We start from the raw sequence: 17,825 nt of genomic DNA, 5'->3' as shown, positions 1-17,825 counted from the left end.
AATTTTTTTTTTGTAGAGACAAGCATCTCACCATGTTTCCCAGGCTGACAGGCTGATCTTGAACTCCTGTCCTCAAGTGATCCTCCTGCCTCAACTTCCCAAAGTGCTGGGATTACAGGCATGAGCCATCATGCCCACCACTGAGCTGACTTTGTAGGTCCATTTGGATCAGTTAGTTGTTCTTAACATTTTTGGTGGCTGACAGACTTCTTTGGGAATATGATGGAGGCCATGGACTTTCTCTTCAGAAACATTCCCCACTTTTGTATTCATGCACACCAAACTCCTAGTTTTTATTTCGCCTGTGTGAGCTGCAAGCCTCCTAAAGCCTAGCTAGTTATGACCATACATAGGACCCCTGATTTAAATGGTGCTGTTAAGACTGTACTTTTAGGAATCATTTCATTACTAAAGAAATTTCTCTGAACATGTAGAGCACCAGAAAATATTTTTAAAGATGTTTTTAGGCTGGGCGCAGTGGCTCACACCTGTAATCCCAGCACTTTGGGAGGCCGAAGTGGGCGGATCACCTGAGGTCGGGAGTTCGAGACCAGCCTGACTAACATGGAGAAACCCTGTCTCTACTAAAAATACCAAAATTAGCCAGGCATGGTGGTGCATGCCTGTAATCCCAGCTACTTGGGAGGCTGAGGCAGGAGAATTGTTTGAACCCAGGAGGCGGAGGTTGTGGTGAGCCAAGATCGCACCATTGCATTCCAGCCTGGGCAACAAGAGCAAAACTCCGTCTCAAAAAAAAAAAAAAAAAAAAAAATATTTTTTTTAAACATTCCAATAATTGGTGTTGTTAAGGCAAAGAATCCCCAAATGAAAAACAGAATCCACAGTGTCTGCAGAAGCCATCTGGTCCAGCCGTGTTCATTTACAGATAAGGAAAGCAAAGGCCAAGATTTGCAGACATTTATTTAAAGTCAGATTCTCTATGTTCCACAGCCTCCCTCCCATTCTGAGTGCAGCTGATGTTGCCCGTGGTGGGAAGCCTGTGTCACTACACGTTGGTTCTCTGTGGGGTCTGTTGGGCTGAGTGGTGCACACCCATCCAGACCCTTGTCTCTGCTGAGGGCAGCCACATGGGTTGTTTCCTTCAGCCAGGCCCTGCCCTCAGCTCTTATAGTCATGTCTGGTCTGAGGAAACGGAGACTCAGATCCCTTCTGGCTAGGATTCTGGGCTCAGACACTATTCTGGCTCTGACATGGCAGGGCCTCCTGCCTCGTTCCTGTGTCCCGTTTCCTTCTCTGAGTCTCAGTTCTTCTAAGAGGCTTCTGTGTTAGTTCCTGTTCTGCTAACGTGCCTGATATCCAGGTCCCGAATTGGGACCAAGACCCTGTCCTGTCCCTTTGTTAGTGATAACCAGGTGTGGTGGGGAGACATGGGTTTGAATTCTAGCTCATCTGCTTACTGGCTGTGTGATTCTGGGTAAATTACTTAACCCTCCTGGGCCTCAGTTTCTTTATGTATGAGACAGGAGCAATAGAATATACCTGACAGGGTGGTCATAGAACTGGTGCACAGTGTTTATTGATAACTAGTAGCTGGCGTCACTAGTCCTACTCCCAGGGGTTGGAGTCTTGCCCAGTCCAGCCAGATGGATGGAGCCTTAGTAACTTTCAAAAGATGTCCTGATGCCTGAGTTGCAGAGGGTTGCCCATCCTGACTTCCCCCATCACAGAGCTTTGCCCACTTATTGGGACTATTCATAATTTTGTTCTAGGCTGTCCCCTTCCCCACAGTCCCTGTGAGCCCAGCCAGCTGGAGATTGCCAGCATTTCTCCAGACAGGAGGCCTGCCCACTGGACCACAGTTTCTCTGTATGTGCTTGGATCCAAGTGGGCTTGTCCATGCCCTGCTCATCCCAAGAAGGAAATTACAGATCAATTTCATGTAAACACACAGCTGCAAAGTCATCAGTGGAATAAATAAATAGGTGAATGACCTAACTAGGCAATGTTTATTGCACATCTACCATCCAGTAGCCATAGTAGTTAGCCCTGGTGATATACCATGTCTCTGTCCTCAGGGCACTGAGTCCTGAGGGGAATCAGACACATGGCCATTGATTGATTGCATTACAGTCCCTGTGATAAATGAATGTGGTGATGGAGGGAGGGGGGACTGTGGAGCCTCCAACTCTACTTCAGAGAGGCGAGGGTAAAAAAATAAAGGTGAGGTTTGGGAAGGCTTCACAGAGGAGATATTTGATTTGGGTTTTGGAGGTTGATATCTCAGTATTCTTTATTAATTTTTCCAGATGAATTTTATGGTCACTGAATGGGCTCTTTAAAAAATGAGTCTTGAGATTGGGTGCAGTGGCTCATGCCCGTAATCCCAGCACTTTGGGAGCCTGACAGGGGAGGATTGCTTGAGTCCAGGAGTTCTAGACTAGCCTGGGCAACATAGTGAGACCCCATCTCTATAGAAAGTTAAAAAAAAAATTAGCCAGGCACAGTGGTGCATACCTGTGATTCCAGCTACTTGGGAGGAATCACATGGTGGGAGGATTGCTTGAGCCCCAGAGGCTGAGACTCTGTGAGCCCTGATCGTGTCACAGCACTCCAGCTTGGGTGACAGAGTGAGACCCTGTCTCAAAAAAAAGAGTCTTGAAAAATGACCAAGCAAGGCTCATCTCAGGAATATAGGTCTGATTCAACACAGAGAGACCAATATTAGTAGAAAGAAATCATAAAAATCGGAATACCTTTTAGCACGGTGCCTAAAATATAATCAGTCAACAAATATTTGATGGATGAATGAATTTGGTCTCAGTGGATGTAGAAAAATACTGGAAATAATTACATATGCATTATAAAGCATCAGAAGAGTAAAAAATAGGTGTGTTGGGGGATTTACCCCTATGTAGGATAAAGAGCCTGCTTGTGTATAACCATGTAGCAATCCTTACACAGGGGCTGCAGATACAGAGTGGGGAAATACTAGAAGTGTGCCCTGAAAAACAGGAACTAAACCAAAATGCCCCTTATCTCTACTCTTATTTAACATAGTTTAACAGATGCTTGTCATAACAATATAGGAACAAAGAGAAACTAGAGGGATTGGTATAGGGAAGGAAGAGATAAAAATATCGCTGTTTGCAAATGACACAATTTCTGTTCAAAGAAAATTACAAAATCCTACGTGGCTGCTTCTGATCAGAAATTAAAGCATTAAAGGGTCAGCATTCCAAAGTTTATGCCTAGATTTCGTGCCCTTTTGGCATTTAAAATTCCAATGAAATACTTCATAACGCAGGAACATGATAATTATAATAATAATCAGGAAAAATTAGTGGACATGCATATCAAAGGATGTTTTGAAAATCTTTTAGGAGCAGGACTTCTCTAAGCAAACAAGGCATGCAAGCAGTAGTTATTAAAATTGTACAATAGTAGGATAAAGTAGGAAAATGGAAGATCAGTACAATAAATAGATCTAAATGAATGGAAGACATTTATTTATTTATTTTGAGACTGGGTCTCACAGCACCCAGGCTGGAGTGCAATGGCGTGATCACGGCTCACTGCAGCCTCAACTTCCTGGGCTCAGGCAATCTTCCCACCTCAGCCTCTTGAGTAGCTGGGACTACAGGTGTGCACCACCATGCCCAGCTAATTTTTTGTAGAGACAGAGTTTTGTCAAGTTGCCTGGGATGGTCTTGAACTCCTGGGCTCAAGTGATCCTCCTGCTTCAGCCTCCCGAATTGTTGGGATTACAGGCATGAGCCACTGCACCTGACCTGGAAGACATTTATATATGACAAATTTGGAGAGGCAAACAATAGTGAAAGAAATAATTTTACAGTAAATGGCTCTTGGGAAAAACTAGATAACAATGTGGAGAAAATGAACTCAGATTTATATCTCACATCATATGTTATAAATTTTAGATGTATTAAAAAGTTAGTTTTACAAACTCTTAAAACTCAGAGGAGGCAGGTGGTATTTTTATCCTCGAGAGCAAATGTGTTTGAAAATTCCATAAAAATGATCATTAATGGAATGAGATGTGTTCAACTGTAAAGGAATAAAATCTATAAGATAAAAATAATAAAATCATATTAAAGGATGTCGGGGTGCGGTGGCTTATGCCTGTAATCCCAGCACTTTGGGAGGCCAAGGTGGGTGGATCACCTGAAGTCAGGAGTTGGAGATCAGCCTGGCCAACATGGCAAAACCCCATCTCTCCTAAAGATACAAAATTAGCTGGGTGTGTTGGCACGTGTCTGTAATCCCAGCTACTCGGGAGGTTGAGGCAGGAAAATCGCTTGAACACGGGAGGCAGAGGTTGCAGTGAGCCGAGATTGCACCACTGCACTCCAGCCTGGGCAACAGAGTGAGACCCTCTCTAAAAAAAAAAAAAAAAAAAAATAGAAATATATATATATATATATATATATATATATATATATATATATGGCGAAGTTAATGGAAGAGGGAAACAGTTGTAATAAACCAATGGATAAGACACGTTATCAAAGTTAAGCACAGAACTGATGAAGATCTTTAAGGCAAATACTTAGACTATATTGGTGAAATCACCCAGGCATAGGAACACATCATTTTGTATGAAGCCTGGATCATAAACTGAGGGATACAAAGGTGTTTCACTTTCTTTTCTTTTCTTTTTTCTTTCTTTCTCTTTTTTTTTTTTTTTTTTTTTTTTTTTGAGACAGGGTCTTGCCCTGTCACCCAGGCTGGAGTGCAGTGGTGCAATCATGGCTCACTGCAGCCTCGACCTCCTGGGCTCAAGCAATCCTCTGGCTTCAGCCTCCCAAGTAGCTGGAACTTACCATGGTGCCTGGATAATTTTTGATTTTTTGCAGAGATAGGGGTCTTGTTGTGTTGCCCAGGCTGGTCTTGAACTCCTGGACACAAGTGATCCTCCTGCCTTGGCCTCCCAAAGTGCTGGAATTACAGGCATGAGGGACCACACGCAGCCAAAGTGTTTAGCTATCTAAACACAAAAGAAATGTAGGTTAAGCCGGCTCTGAGGTAGTAGTTCAGTTGGCTTGTCATATTAGCCAGAAATAGATTAAATTTATAAAACCCACTCTTGAGGCCTGTGGGAAGGAAAACAGAGTCCCACTAATGTTGCTGCACATGGAGCTGGTTTTCTGGAGAGCATTGTGACGCTGGACAATGGGCCACAGGAGCCATGGTTCTGTTCCTACCTTTTGACCAGCATTTTTACTTTAGGAATAAGTCCCATAGAAATAATCCCAAGAGGAAGGAAAGCCACTTATCCAAAGATGGCAAAAAAAACTGGAAATAATCCAAATGCAGGTAATGAGGGAATAGTTAAGCAAATGCTCTGAAAACAATACAGTGGAGAACTTAAACACTTGATACGAGATAGACAGAGCAAGGTTAAGTGGGACAAGAATATGGAATCACTTACCTGTGCTGATGATGACCTGGTCAATATCTGTGCGCACACGTCCGTAAGAATCTGGACACGTATAGGGCTTATTTGATGTACTTTTGATTAGGTTTTTTTTTTTTCTGTGTAAAATTGTAAATATGTCATGGGATGTTGGTTTTTAAAAGAAGAAAAGAGGGGGGAAATTCTGTAGTAAAAAGAGGAAATGTGTTGCGGTGGAGAGACGGCACTGGGAAGTCATCCACATGGAGCTGGATTTGAGTCACTACGTTACCATGTGGTTTTTGGACAAGTCACATCTGTCTTCTCAAGCTTCCAGTCTCCACCCTGAGAGGAGGTAATGGTGACACCCACAAATTAGATCACAGGAGTTCTTGGCTTCCGAGCAAGCATTCTCTTTGTCGAGCGGGTTTTATGGAGTCCTGGAGCCCCTTGCCTGCTCTCCCTCATTTTGTCCCATCTCTGCAGAATGTCTGTAGTTTGGGGGCAGATCCAGGACTAGCGTGACAACAGAGACGGGCAGACAGACGAACACAGCCCCAAACAGGGCAGCCAACAGAGTCATTGCGAATAACGGTGAAAAGAGACTGCAGCCCCCAGCAAATAAATATGTGCCCTTTCCATTTCAGATCTGGAGATGTGGCCTAAGAGGAGAAGACAGAGACTTAAAGAGAGCATTTTGTTGAGCAGACTTAGATTTACCATGAAGTTGAAACTTTTTGTAAGCCTGGTTTGTGGAAAAAGCAGGAAAGAAAGGAAGCCAGCCACTTATCTGGTGTGTTTAAGACACTTTGGGGCATAACTAATGAATTCTAGTGTTGAGCTCCTTTACTTGGGAGCTAGATGACCTTGAGCTTCTTAGCCCAAGCCCCAGTTTCCTCATGTTGAAGTGGGAATAACCTCTGTGTCTCCCTGGTTTGTTGTGAGAATGACCTAAGATGTCATGCTTAAATGTTCTTTGTGCTTTTCAATTACTATTTGTCAAGGTTTCTCCTGGATGCATGCCAAAACAGACACAATGCAGGATCCCATAGGGAATGTGGATTATTGTCCCTGCCTTTGGGGAGCTTGTACATCCAGAGGGAGTGGTTACACAAATCCCTGCAAAGGCCGGGGAGGAGGGGGGTTGGGGGGTAAGTGTCATGAGAAGGCAGCAAGGCCAGGGATGCTGTTTTTAAGACGAGGGACATTGGGGCCACTCAGGGCAAGGGGCTAGTGACTGGGCAAGATGCAGTATGGGGGATGCCTGAGAGAGGCGGCATTTGTTGAGGAAGGTTCCAGAAGACATTAGGTAGATTTGAGCACTCGTCTAGGATATACTGGACATACCCAGGTCTGTTACCTCATTGGAGCCTGATTGCAACCTGTGAGCTGAGGGAACTGGGATGTGCAGGGACTGGGGTGTGAGCTCCTTTCTGGGCTGACTTGGGTCCAGGACAGAGGCCTCTGCCTGCTCTGCCTGTGGTCCTTCCTCTGTACCAATGCCCTTTCAACAAGAGGAGTCATGGGCACTGCCCAGAGTTCATCTTCTTCCGTGGAGTGAGGAGAGGGGCAGAAGAGAAGAGGGTGAAGGGCAAGAAGATTCTGAGATGAAGAGGGAAGAGGAAGGTCAGGAACCAAGAAGGGTGTCTGACTGATTTTCGGGAAGTAGTTGATAGGATGTAGGACGTGGAGTTAGTCACCTGGGGCCAGGTCCCAGCTTTACAGCTGTCAGCCTCCATAACTGTGACCAAGTCAGCCAACTTTTCTGAGCCTCAGTTTCTCCCTCTGTAAAATGAGGATGACTAACTTACCTCCTAGGGATATGAGGAGGACTAACTGAGTTTTATCTGGAAAGTGCTTGGAACTTTCCAGGCCTTCTGTACACACTAGCTGCTGCTCTTGTTATTTTTGTGATCACAAAGGATTCATGCCCCTTGGAAACGACGGTGCTTCTATGTCATGGGCTTTGTTGCATGGTGGGTCAGTAACACTTTCCCTGTACTCCACCGGGGCAGGTAGTTGCTTCCCCCTCTGCCTGCTTCTCTCTGTCTCGATCTTCTGCCCCTTCCCTATTTTTTTTTTTTTTTTTTTTTTTTTTTTTTTTTTTTTTTGAGACAAGGTCTGGCTCTATCGCCCAGTCTAGAAAGCAATGGTGTGATCGCAGCTCACTGCGACTTCCACCTCCCAGGCTCAAGCAGTCCTCCCACCTCAGCCTCCCAAGTAGCTGGTACTACAGATGTGCATCACCATGCCTGGCTAATTTTTGTATTTGTTTGAGAGACAAGGTTTCATCATGTTGGCCAGGCTGGTCTTGAATTCCTGACCTCGGGTGATCCGCCCACCTCGGCCTCCCAAAGTGCTGGGATTACAGGTGTGAGCCACCGCGCCAGACCCGTCTATTTTCAGTTCGAAGCAGCTTACCTTTATTAAACACCTTCTGTGTGCCAGGCATTTTGCTTTGTAATTTAACATACATCATTTCATTTAAATCCTCCCAATAACTCTTCTGGGTGGGGCTAATCATTCTTGTTTTTCAGATAAGGAAATGGAGGCCTAGAGAGTCCCACAGGAGGAGATTCAAATTCTGTCTCCATCCCTGAGCACACATCAGTATAACCCCGTGTGCTGGGGCCTCGCATCTTAAGGCTGTGTGAACCAAATTCCCTCCCTTCCTTGTAAGTGACCTCACTGGAACACAGCTGGGATGGTCCTTAATTGCTGCCTTTTCCCTTCCCAATTGTAAGACTTTGAGTCAGAGTACTTAACCCCTTAATGCCTCACTTTTCTGTCTATAAAGTTGCAGTGATAACAGCACCTAGTTGGTAGGGTTACCGTGAAGATTAAATAATACCCAGAGTTTTGGAGCACAGCTGTAAGTGGTGGTTGCTGTTACACTGGTCTGCAACTTTGAACACTATCCAGCCCCCTGAGAAACTGACCTATCTACTGACTGTAGCCTGGGGGTGGGTATATTAGCTTTGACTAAATATGTAAAACTTTTAGTGACCCTTCAATCTCCCTGTCCCACCCTTAGGCAAGAGGAATTCTCTTAGTCCTGCAAATGAGAACTGTTCTGCACTTTTGATGAATACAAAGAAAACCCAAAGTGAGAGTTTCCTAGTAAGAGAAAGCAGCAGCCCTGAGGTATTAGCTCCCTAGGGCCTTGGATTCTGCACTTGCTTAGCTCTGATAGGAAACAGGAATCAGCACAGAGAGCAGTTGGAGGGAAGGATCAAGAGGCAGGAGGAGAGTATCCTGCCGGGGTGAGAGGATAAGGAAATGAGGTTGGGTGGGGCTCCTGACCGGGTTAAGGCCTGTGAATCACCAGCGGCCCTCAGGCTGGGTGCAGTGGGGCTGGAGGTAGCTTTTCTGAAAGCTGTGCTTCTTGGAGTCAGCATTGGCTTCACATTCAAGACGGCTGGATTGGGGTGGGGGTAGGGGAGAAAAGGGGGCGTCTTAGAGGAATGAAAATGCATCATGTGGCCACAGCCAGAATCCAGAGAGGAAATCATTAGAATTGTGCTATGGAGTGAAAAAGTGGGACTAGAATGGAGAGATAATTTTGTAGTTCCCTGGATGTGGAGGTGTGCAAGGGAGTCTACGGTGACCCCCAGCTTTTAGCATGTTACTGGATGCTTGGTGGCACCACTGACAAAGATGAGGAGGAACCCAAGAGAAATAAGGTGAAAGATGTTGAGCTGGGATTACCTTTTGACATGTTGAGCTTGAGAAACCCATAAGAACTACAGTTAGAGGCATCTGCTCAGAAGAATGTCCTGGCTGGATTCGGGCACCATCTGCAAACAGATTCTAGTACTTGAGTCTAGTACTCAAGACTCCCAGGCACAGCACGTTCTGTCTTGCAGGTGGGGTGGGGTCAGGCAGAGTGGTGAGTGGCTGGAGAGGCACCCACGGAGTGCCCCGTACATGCCTGGCACCAAGTTGGGAGCTAGGTTCTCTGCACGTGGGCTCTGTGGCAGGGCCTGGGGGTCTCACAGAATTTCAAATCTGTCAGTGCGGATGAGCCCAGCAAGAAGAATGTGGGCAGGGAAAGCACGGACAGTGGACAGTGAAGCCCTGGAGGACACTAACAGCTCTCGGACTGGAGACCATAGATTTGAAGGATATAAGCTCCAGTTACAAAATGCACTCTGGAATGCATCCCATTCTGCTGCTTACAATCTGCCCCACACCTGCAGGGTGGAGTACAAACTCCTTAACACAGTGTGCACAGCCTGCCTGGACCTTGCCTTGTTTTAGCTTTCTAGGGCTGCTGAAACAAAGTACTACAGACTGGATGACTCAAAGCAACAGAAATGTCTGCTCTTGCAGTTCTGGAAGTTTGAAATCAAGGTGTTGGCAAGGTTGGTTCCATCCAGGGGCTCTGAGGGAGAAACTGCTCTGTGCCTCTCTCCTGGCTCCTGGTGGCTGCTGGCGATCCTGGGTGTTTCTTGGCTTGTAGCAACGTCACTGCAATCCCTGTCTCCATTGTCACATGGCATTCTCCGTGAGTGTGTGTGTCGCTATTTTCTCTTTTTATAAATAAGGGCACCAGTCATTGGATTAGGTGAGCGTAAGATGAGTATAACCTCATCTTAACTAACTATGTCTACAAAGACCCTATTTCCAAATAAAATCACATTCTAAGGTTCCAGGTGGCCATGAATTTTTGGGAGGCAACCTAGCACCAGCCTCGTTTTTACCTGCTTTTTTGGGCCTTATTTCCCTCCCACTTTCGTGGCCTCTTTTGGGGAAGATGTCCAGAATCTACCCGAGCTGAGGTTTGCTGTCTCTGTCTCGTGAGCCTCTCCCTCTCTGCGAGCACCCCAGTACTTTCTTTTTTTCACCCCAATACTTTCTTCATTGTCCCTGCCCTAACTAGGCTCCAGCTTCCTCAGAACAGGGACTGGACCTTGCTCCTCTCTCTTTGTCAGCAACTTGGTGGCTGAGAGCCTCAGCTTCAGGGTGCCACAGAAGTGGATGTGAGTCCAGGCTCCCCACTTAATTAATGTGCGACCCTGGGTGACTTCCCTGACCTCCCCTGGCGTCAGTTTTCCCATCTGTAAGATAGATCTATTAAATGAGAAAAGGTATGTAAAGCAGCTAGTCCGGACTTAGAATCTCCGTGAGGGCAGCATTCGATCTTGTTTTGCTCACCTTTGTGTATCTGGCACTTAGCATAGTGTCTGATGTAGTAGGTGCTCCGTTACTATTTGTTGAGTAAGTGACCACATGGGGAGACTTAGCTTGATAAGAAATGACTTTATAAGAATTCAGAAGGGTAGACATTTGGTAATAACCAAATAAACAACGATAACAAAAGAAATGACTTATAAGAAGTGAGTTCTGTGTTTATGGATGTGACCCTTCCTTAGAAACCCCCCTTCCTCCTGCCTTCAGTCCCTAAGAGCTGGGTAATTACAGTTTGAGTTGCAGCTAGATGCTGACGAGTAGCGGTGAACAGGGGTCTCAGTTTGAGTCAGACTCACAGCCCTGCACCCAGTGTTTCTCTTTCATGTGGATGGAACAAACTTCGGCTTATTACATTAGCGGTACCTATGGTGGCTGCAATAGATGAGTCACCATTTACTGTAAAGCTTTCAGATGCCCGGCAGATGCATGCCAGTTGGGACTGACAGGGCCCTCTTCAATACAGGCAACCCAGCCTCAGGGGTCTAAAAAGACATAGAAAATCCTTTTGGTGGTCCCAAGTAGTACCGAGGTCTTGGGTGAGGGTCCATAGCCATCTTAACTTCTTCATTCCTAAATTTACTACTGGAAGTTAATTTTGGTCTCCAAACAGTGGAAAGCACATTTTGGAGCCAACTAAACAAGTCTGTGCAAATTGGTGTTTACTTGCTTCTAGACCAGAGGTTTATGTTGCGTCTATTTTGTTTTTATGTAAAATATTAATTTTTAATAAAAGGACCCACTCTTATTTCTTCATTATCGGCCACTGAGAGGAATGCTTCAAAGCCCGAGACCTTTTTCCTTAAGTAGAAATGTAGTTGGCTCCTCTCTGCCTGCAGGTGATGGTTTTCTTTTCAAGAAATGAATCCGTGAAATTCCATTTGGTCTCCAGTGGTACACAGGGCTTGAGGCATTTCAGTCTTTGAGGATGAACTCAGTTGTGAAGAACCGAAAAGACAAGACTCCCAGGCACAGCATGTTCCCTCTTGCAGGTGGGGCGGGGTCAGGCAGGGTGTGGAGGGTGGTAAGTGGCTGGAGAGGTACCCATGGAGGGCCCTGTACATGCTGGCACCAAGCTGGGAGCTAGGTTCTCTGCAAGTGGGCTCTGTGGCAGGGCCTGGGGGTCTCATGGAGTTTCAAATCTGGTGGGGTGGATAAAATCTTTTTGTGCATGTCCGTATGCTTATCTGTGCCTTGGAGCTCTGGTTAAGTTATGTAGCCTCTTGGCCTCAGTTACCTCATCTGTAAAATGGAGATAATAACAATTTTCCTCAATTGGGTGGTTATAAGGATTTGATGAGATATTTAAAGTACCTAGTGTAGGCCTATAGCATAGTAGGGCTGAAAAGGTGTTAATTGTAATGATGAGAAGTGTTGTGAATCTTTTATTTTGAGAGCACGGATGGTGGAGGGAGCCTTTGGTGAAAAGAAGGGTGTTGAGATAGTCCTTCTGGGTAACTGGTAGTTGATGGCCTGGTTTTTTATGGTAATTAATTCAGTATCTCAGATTGGCCTCTGTACTCATTTGGCTGGTTGCTGCCTCTCCACTGAGGTATTTGCTGCTGGCCCCCATAGAATACCTGCCCTTCCCACCCTCTGTGGCCTGTGCCCTCCTCTTCAAAGGCTTCTCGAATGATTGGCCCCAGATGCTTTGACAGGGCCGTGCTTTTCTGGTGCATTGGGAGGATGGCCAGGGGCCCCTGCAGTTTAGTTCACACCCCTCCACCTTTCTCTGGCCTGTGAAGGAGAGGAGGTGGTGAATTCTGTCCTTTCCAAGGCCCCAGTTGGGACTTGGGTCTCCTAGACAATCTTGTGTCTTCCTTGGGAGCAAGACCTGTCAAGAACATCTATTTGAGATTCTGAAATGTGGTGCTGTCTGGGACGCAGCCAGTGTTTATGGGGGTGGTGGTGACAGACTATTTGACATTGGGACTTTGGGGACATTCAGGATAATGGTTGCCATGGCTGGACACCCCTTACGCCTGCCTCCTTTTTTATTGCTGGTGTCTTCTCCGTGAGTCCTCGTCTTCTCCCATCCCCAGCTTTGTGGGGAGGTGATTGTCCTAGAGTGGAGCCCCCTTGCTTCTGGAACCCACAGTCTCACAAGGATGCTGCTGTTCCTCCAGCCAGTGTTTACTGCCCTTCTAAGGGCACGGGCCCTGGTGGTCGTGGGTGATTGGGGTTGGGAGAAGGTTGTGTTTTGTTTGCAACTGCATCCCCAGGCGTACCCCCAATAAGCAAGCCAGTGTCAAGCAATCGTGAATGAATGAAGTGCCAAAGGAAAGCCCCTCACAGTGAGACGGGGTGAAACTGCTGCCCCCACCCCACCCCACAGGATAGTTACATTTGTTATTCTTTAGCTGCCTTACTCCTCCTTCTTGGCATGTGTTTGCGTGCTGGGCTGCGCAGCTGTCATCAGCTGTCATTTGGGTTGTATCACATGGAGCCGTACCAGACCCCCGTGCTTGGTTCTCCATTGTGTAGTAGTGGTGCTGCGTTTAGGGTGTAGCTGGCTGAGGTTAGGGTTATGGTCTGTGACTGGGACCAGGAGTATTTTTCTCCACACAAAAGATGCAGGTCCTTTGACTCCTCTTTGGAGACGACTGGATCCAGTGAAAGCAGGTTTTCCTCTGGGGTGTGTTCCGTTGAGTGACAATCAGGATTCTAACACAATTCTGATTCCAAAGAGTATGCTCTTTCCACAGCCTCATACTGACTCCTGGAATACCAGAATGTTCTAATACAAGAATTCCATCTATTTGAGGTCCTGTGGGACCCTCTTGGAGAAGAGAAAGAGTGTGGATTAATGGTGGGCAACAAAAGTGACTTTCTCCATTCACTACCACACCATAGAGTATCTGACCATGGGGGATGGATGGGAATCAGAAACTAGGGTAGAGAAGCTGGCCTCTGTTCCCAGAGCATTCAGTTACTACCAGACATGTTCAGAATGCCACAGTTCTAGTCTCAATGACCCACTGGAGGTCTTCTCTCCTCCCTACTCCCTCTCCGTCCCCATGGTCAAGTTCCGGTTACTTCAAATCAGCATTAGGCCCGGAACAGACTACAGCAATGCATGTGACTTTTCTAAAGCCTTAAAACTGGAAGAACTTGCTTGCTCCAGTGTTTTAGATACAAAGCTACACCAGGACTGCGTTGGCCAGGGACCCCAGCGCTGCAGCCACTCCAAGGTCTGGGTTCTTTCCTGGTTGTGTGCTGGCATTTGGGTGTTGGCTTCCATTCAGGAGGGCCTCTTCCTTTCATGCAAGCAGATACCTGGAGACCCCCAGGTCCCTCGCTTGGTAGTCGGGAACGATTTCACTGTCAAGGGAGCTCTAGGGTGGAATTTAGTGTTGTGGGGCCTATACTTTCTCTTTGGTCATTTTAGGTTTAGTGTGTTTTTGTCTGTAAAGGGAATGATAACTCCAGCTCATTACTATAATTTGACTACAGTATTGGTTTAATAAGAAACCTATGAGAGGGACCTACTTCCTTCTGATTTTTGTTTTATTTTTTAAAAATTCTGTACATTCTGTTTCATTTCTCTTCCATTGGAGTTTTCTTTTTAAAAGTCACCAAACAACAAAACCATTTAGCAAATAAAACTGAACCCTGGGGACTATGTAGCATTTTCTCTCCATGCTGCCTGACTTCCTTCCATCTGGTTAAGTCTCTCCCTGTGTTTTCCAGGCGGCAGGAGGTGAGATGGAGAAACTGAGGCCCACAGAGGGGATGGGAATTGATTGAAGTACACACTGGATCAGGGCTTGAATCAGGCCTACACAATGTAGGTTCCAGGCCAGTATTTCTGCTGCTCCCCAGAGCATTGGTGTTACCTGTGGGATGGTCTCCCTAGCAGTGCATGATCTCCTTGTAGTTTCATTGGCTTACTTAAGATGAGCTCTCACTACAGAATTGCTTTGATCATGCATTTTACATGGTGTCATGACAATCTTGAATGGATTCCTTCCCCATACATTCGTCCATCTGACCACCCATCCATCCATCTATCCATTTATTCATCTGTTCATCCAAAATCTTTCTTGATCTGCCATGCACAAGGCAATGTGCCAGGCCCAGAAGGTTTGGGGAATGAGAGAGACAAGATCACACTTCTGGAGAGTCTTTTCTTTGGAGTTGGAGGGGCGGAACCATAACATAACTGTAATACCAAGGAGAACAAAGTAAGCACTGTAATAAGCATACAGGCAAAATGGCGTAGTGGAAGCGGGGGGTTAATTTTTGTTGAGAGATGCAAAGATGGCATTGGATCTGAGTTTTGAAGGATGAATAGAATTTTGGCCCTGGGTTATAGAATAGAATTATGGAAAGGTGCTTAGGAAAATAAGGACCAAGGGCATGTGATGGCCACACTCTGGATTCCTTATTACCATACTGCACAAACACAGAGGTGATTCTGTCCTGGTTTAAATGGTACATGCCCTATAATGGTTTTGCAAAATATTCAGACCTGCTTCAATTTGGGGGTAGGGTTGGAGCTGAAGGAAGGCATTAGGAAAGGGCTGGTATTTATTGAATATTTTGTGTACGTTTATCCAGTCTGCATACATCATCTAATCAAGGGCACACAGCTAGCAAGTGCTGGAGCTGGGATTTGAACTCAGGACTCTGACTTCAGGGCCCCTGCCCTTCCTATCCTACTGACTTATCACCTTCTTCTTGGGAATCACTGATGCTAAACAGTCATTCCCAAATAATAATATAGGATTCAGGTTGCAAAGTGGAGTTGGCTTCTGACCGGCGGGAATGCTTGTGAAAATATTTTGCTGTCTTAACTCACATCACTCAGACTTTCTGCAATGAGTGGAAGGAATATTCTATTTTGGCCATGCTTTCTGGAGGACCCTCCACAGTGCCACTCCTCCGTAATGTTGGTCTTTGGCTGGTTTATCAGACGATTGCTGTATATATTATTTCTCTAAGAGCAGGTATCTTCTGACCTATGACCTGCCCAAACTAGCAAGTCATACACTTCGCTTGAGTGGGTTGTTAATGCACTTCTGATGGAGACAAGCTTCTGAGCTGGCACAATTGGCTGGGTGTCCTTCTGTTTAATAGAGTGGGGTTTTTATTGGAAAACAAATGCTGTCCATGAAACCTGAAAAGACAAACAACGAGGATGAGTGAGGTGAGGAGTGGTGGCTGAATAGGAGGTGGCATTTCCTGGGGGCAAAGGCATTGGGCATTTTGTATCTATTTTCCCAGAAGATGTCTTGGGACATAGGGGATTTTGTTAGGCAGGTGAAAGCCATTCAGGGAGTAGAGTGAGTGTTTGAATCTTAATCAGTAATTCAATATTGAATAATATCTTAATCAATATTAATCAATGATATAATATTGCCATTCTATAGTACATCCCGACAGTGCCTGTGTCCTGTCATTTGACCCCTCTAACCAGGGGTTTGTATAGAGAATACTTTCTGGGGAAAGTGCCTGAGGCTGTTGGTTTTTGTCTCACAAATGAGATGTAATCCTCATGAGGTCCCAACCCAGTTACACATCGAATTTCTTGTCTCCATACTCCGATGATGCCCTCTGTCTCCTTCCTCTCCTTTCTTTCTCCCCCTTCTCTGTTACAGTGTAATTTTAGTTTGTAAGTTTCTTCCAGGGCTGCAGATCAGTTAATCTTAGAATCCACTGCTCTGAGAGCATCTTGCCTTTTATCTCTGTTCTCTATATTGGGGTCTGTGATTCTGCTGCTAAAAAAAGTTTGAAAACCAGATGCCTAGATCGTTTCTGCAGTGTTCCTTGTCTGCAAGGGTGGCCCAAGGGGGTTTGTGGGTGAGGGCCGCAGCGCCTCCTGCAGGGCGTGTGTATGGGTGTGTACAGGGGCCTAGATAGGGTAGGGGACTGATGTGCCTGGCTTGTCGTTCTTACTCTGCTTCTGAAGTCTGGGTCCTTCTAGTTCTTGGGGTACTTGTAATTCTCCTCCCACTATCCCAGGCAGCTGAGGAAAACAGTTTGTGGGTTTCATTGTGGAAACGAATGAATAAATCCCAAGTTATATATGTTATCTCTTATAATACACCTTGTACAGACAAGAAATCTCAAAGAGGTTGAGTAACTTGCCTGAGGTCACACAGCTACTAAGTGAGAGGGTCTATATTTGAATCCAGATCCTGATTTCAGAGTTCGTGATCTTCCCTACTATCTGCATCAGCCATACTTTTACAATAAAAGTATTTTACTATAAAAGTACTGTATTTACTTTTATAATAAAAAATATTTATTATTCTCTATCATTTCACCCTCTTGGGAAGACGGGCTGGGTAAATTTAGCACTGTATAAATTAGTGTAATATGCATATCTCACTTTTATTTGCCTTCAAAGTACTACCTTTGGAGGGTGGGGCATTCTGGGCTTTGAGTTGGCCATGGTGGGAGGAGGGGTGGGGGCCCAGATTGGGGGTTCTTCTTTCAGTCAGTCAGAGCAAGGGGAGAGGTCTGGGAGGTTTATTTCTCAGCTCCTGAAGCTGGATAGTAAAGTCACACATACGAGAGCTTCAGAGTGCAGGGGCCATCAGTTTCCCTCCAGTTTCCTCTACATCTCCTTTTTCTGACCCTTTCTGATTTTCTACTGGATGCTGATGGAGTCCTTAGAGGGTGGCTCAGAAGATGAGGAACTGAGAACAGACCTGCTTGGGACATTCCAGGTGTGAAGGGGGGCAGGGCCTGGGGAAGACTAGAATTGTGTGTGTGTGCACACATACACGTGTGCATGACCATTGATCAGATGGCAGTTGCTCGTCCACTGATTGCAGGAATTGGAATCACATGTTGGTTGAACAGTGTGGTCAATCCACAGGTCTCAGTGAGTGTGAGGTAGTTTGATGGCATCTGTAGTATGGAGGTGTGAGCTATGCATTTGTTAAGGCCGTGCTCCTCTTTGAGTTGTGAATGGTAATTGTATTCCCCTTTTCCAGGGTGTCTCATTCCTCTGCTTGAGGGGTGATTATGGACCTACTGTAAGGGCTTAGATATGCTCATGAAACACTGGAAGAGAACCTTGGGAAAAAAATCCATGGATTTTTAGGTTGTTAGAAGAAAAATCCAGCTAGCTTGTAGGCCCCTCAAGCCTCAGTTTCATCCAGAAAACTGAGGAGAGTTTTCATTGGCTAGTAGCTTCTCTCTTTGGTCTCTTCTCTGACCCAGTCACACTTACAAAGCCAGGTATGGCATCAGGGACTCAGAGTTTGTTGAGTCCCAGTGGGCAAAATCTCTCCGATCTTGCCTGAATGGG

At 45.8% G+C, this 17,825-nt stretch overlaps 1 protein-coding gene across 42 annotated transcripts in view; it reads left to right on the top strand.

Moving 5' to 3' along the window:
• TRERF1 (transcriptional regulating factor 1) overlaps window positions 1–17,825 on the top strand; it is a 292,890-nt gene that overhangs the window by 104,066 nt on the left and 170,999 nt on the right. The gene's annotated exons all lie outside the window — the stretch shown is intronic.

The sequence above is a fragment of the Symphalangus syndactylus genome, chromosome 23 (genome assembly GCF_028878055.3).
Source record: "Symphalangus syndactylus isolate Jambi chromosome 23, NHGRI_mSymSyn1-v2.1_pri, whole genome shotgun sequence".
NCBI lineage: Eukaryota > Metazoa > Chordata > Mammalia > Primates > Hylobatidae > Symphalangus > Symphalangus syndactylus.
Note: the sequence above shows the minus strand (reverse complement) of the source record. Positions and strands in the feature narration are given on the sequence as shown.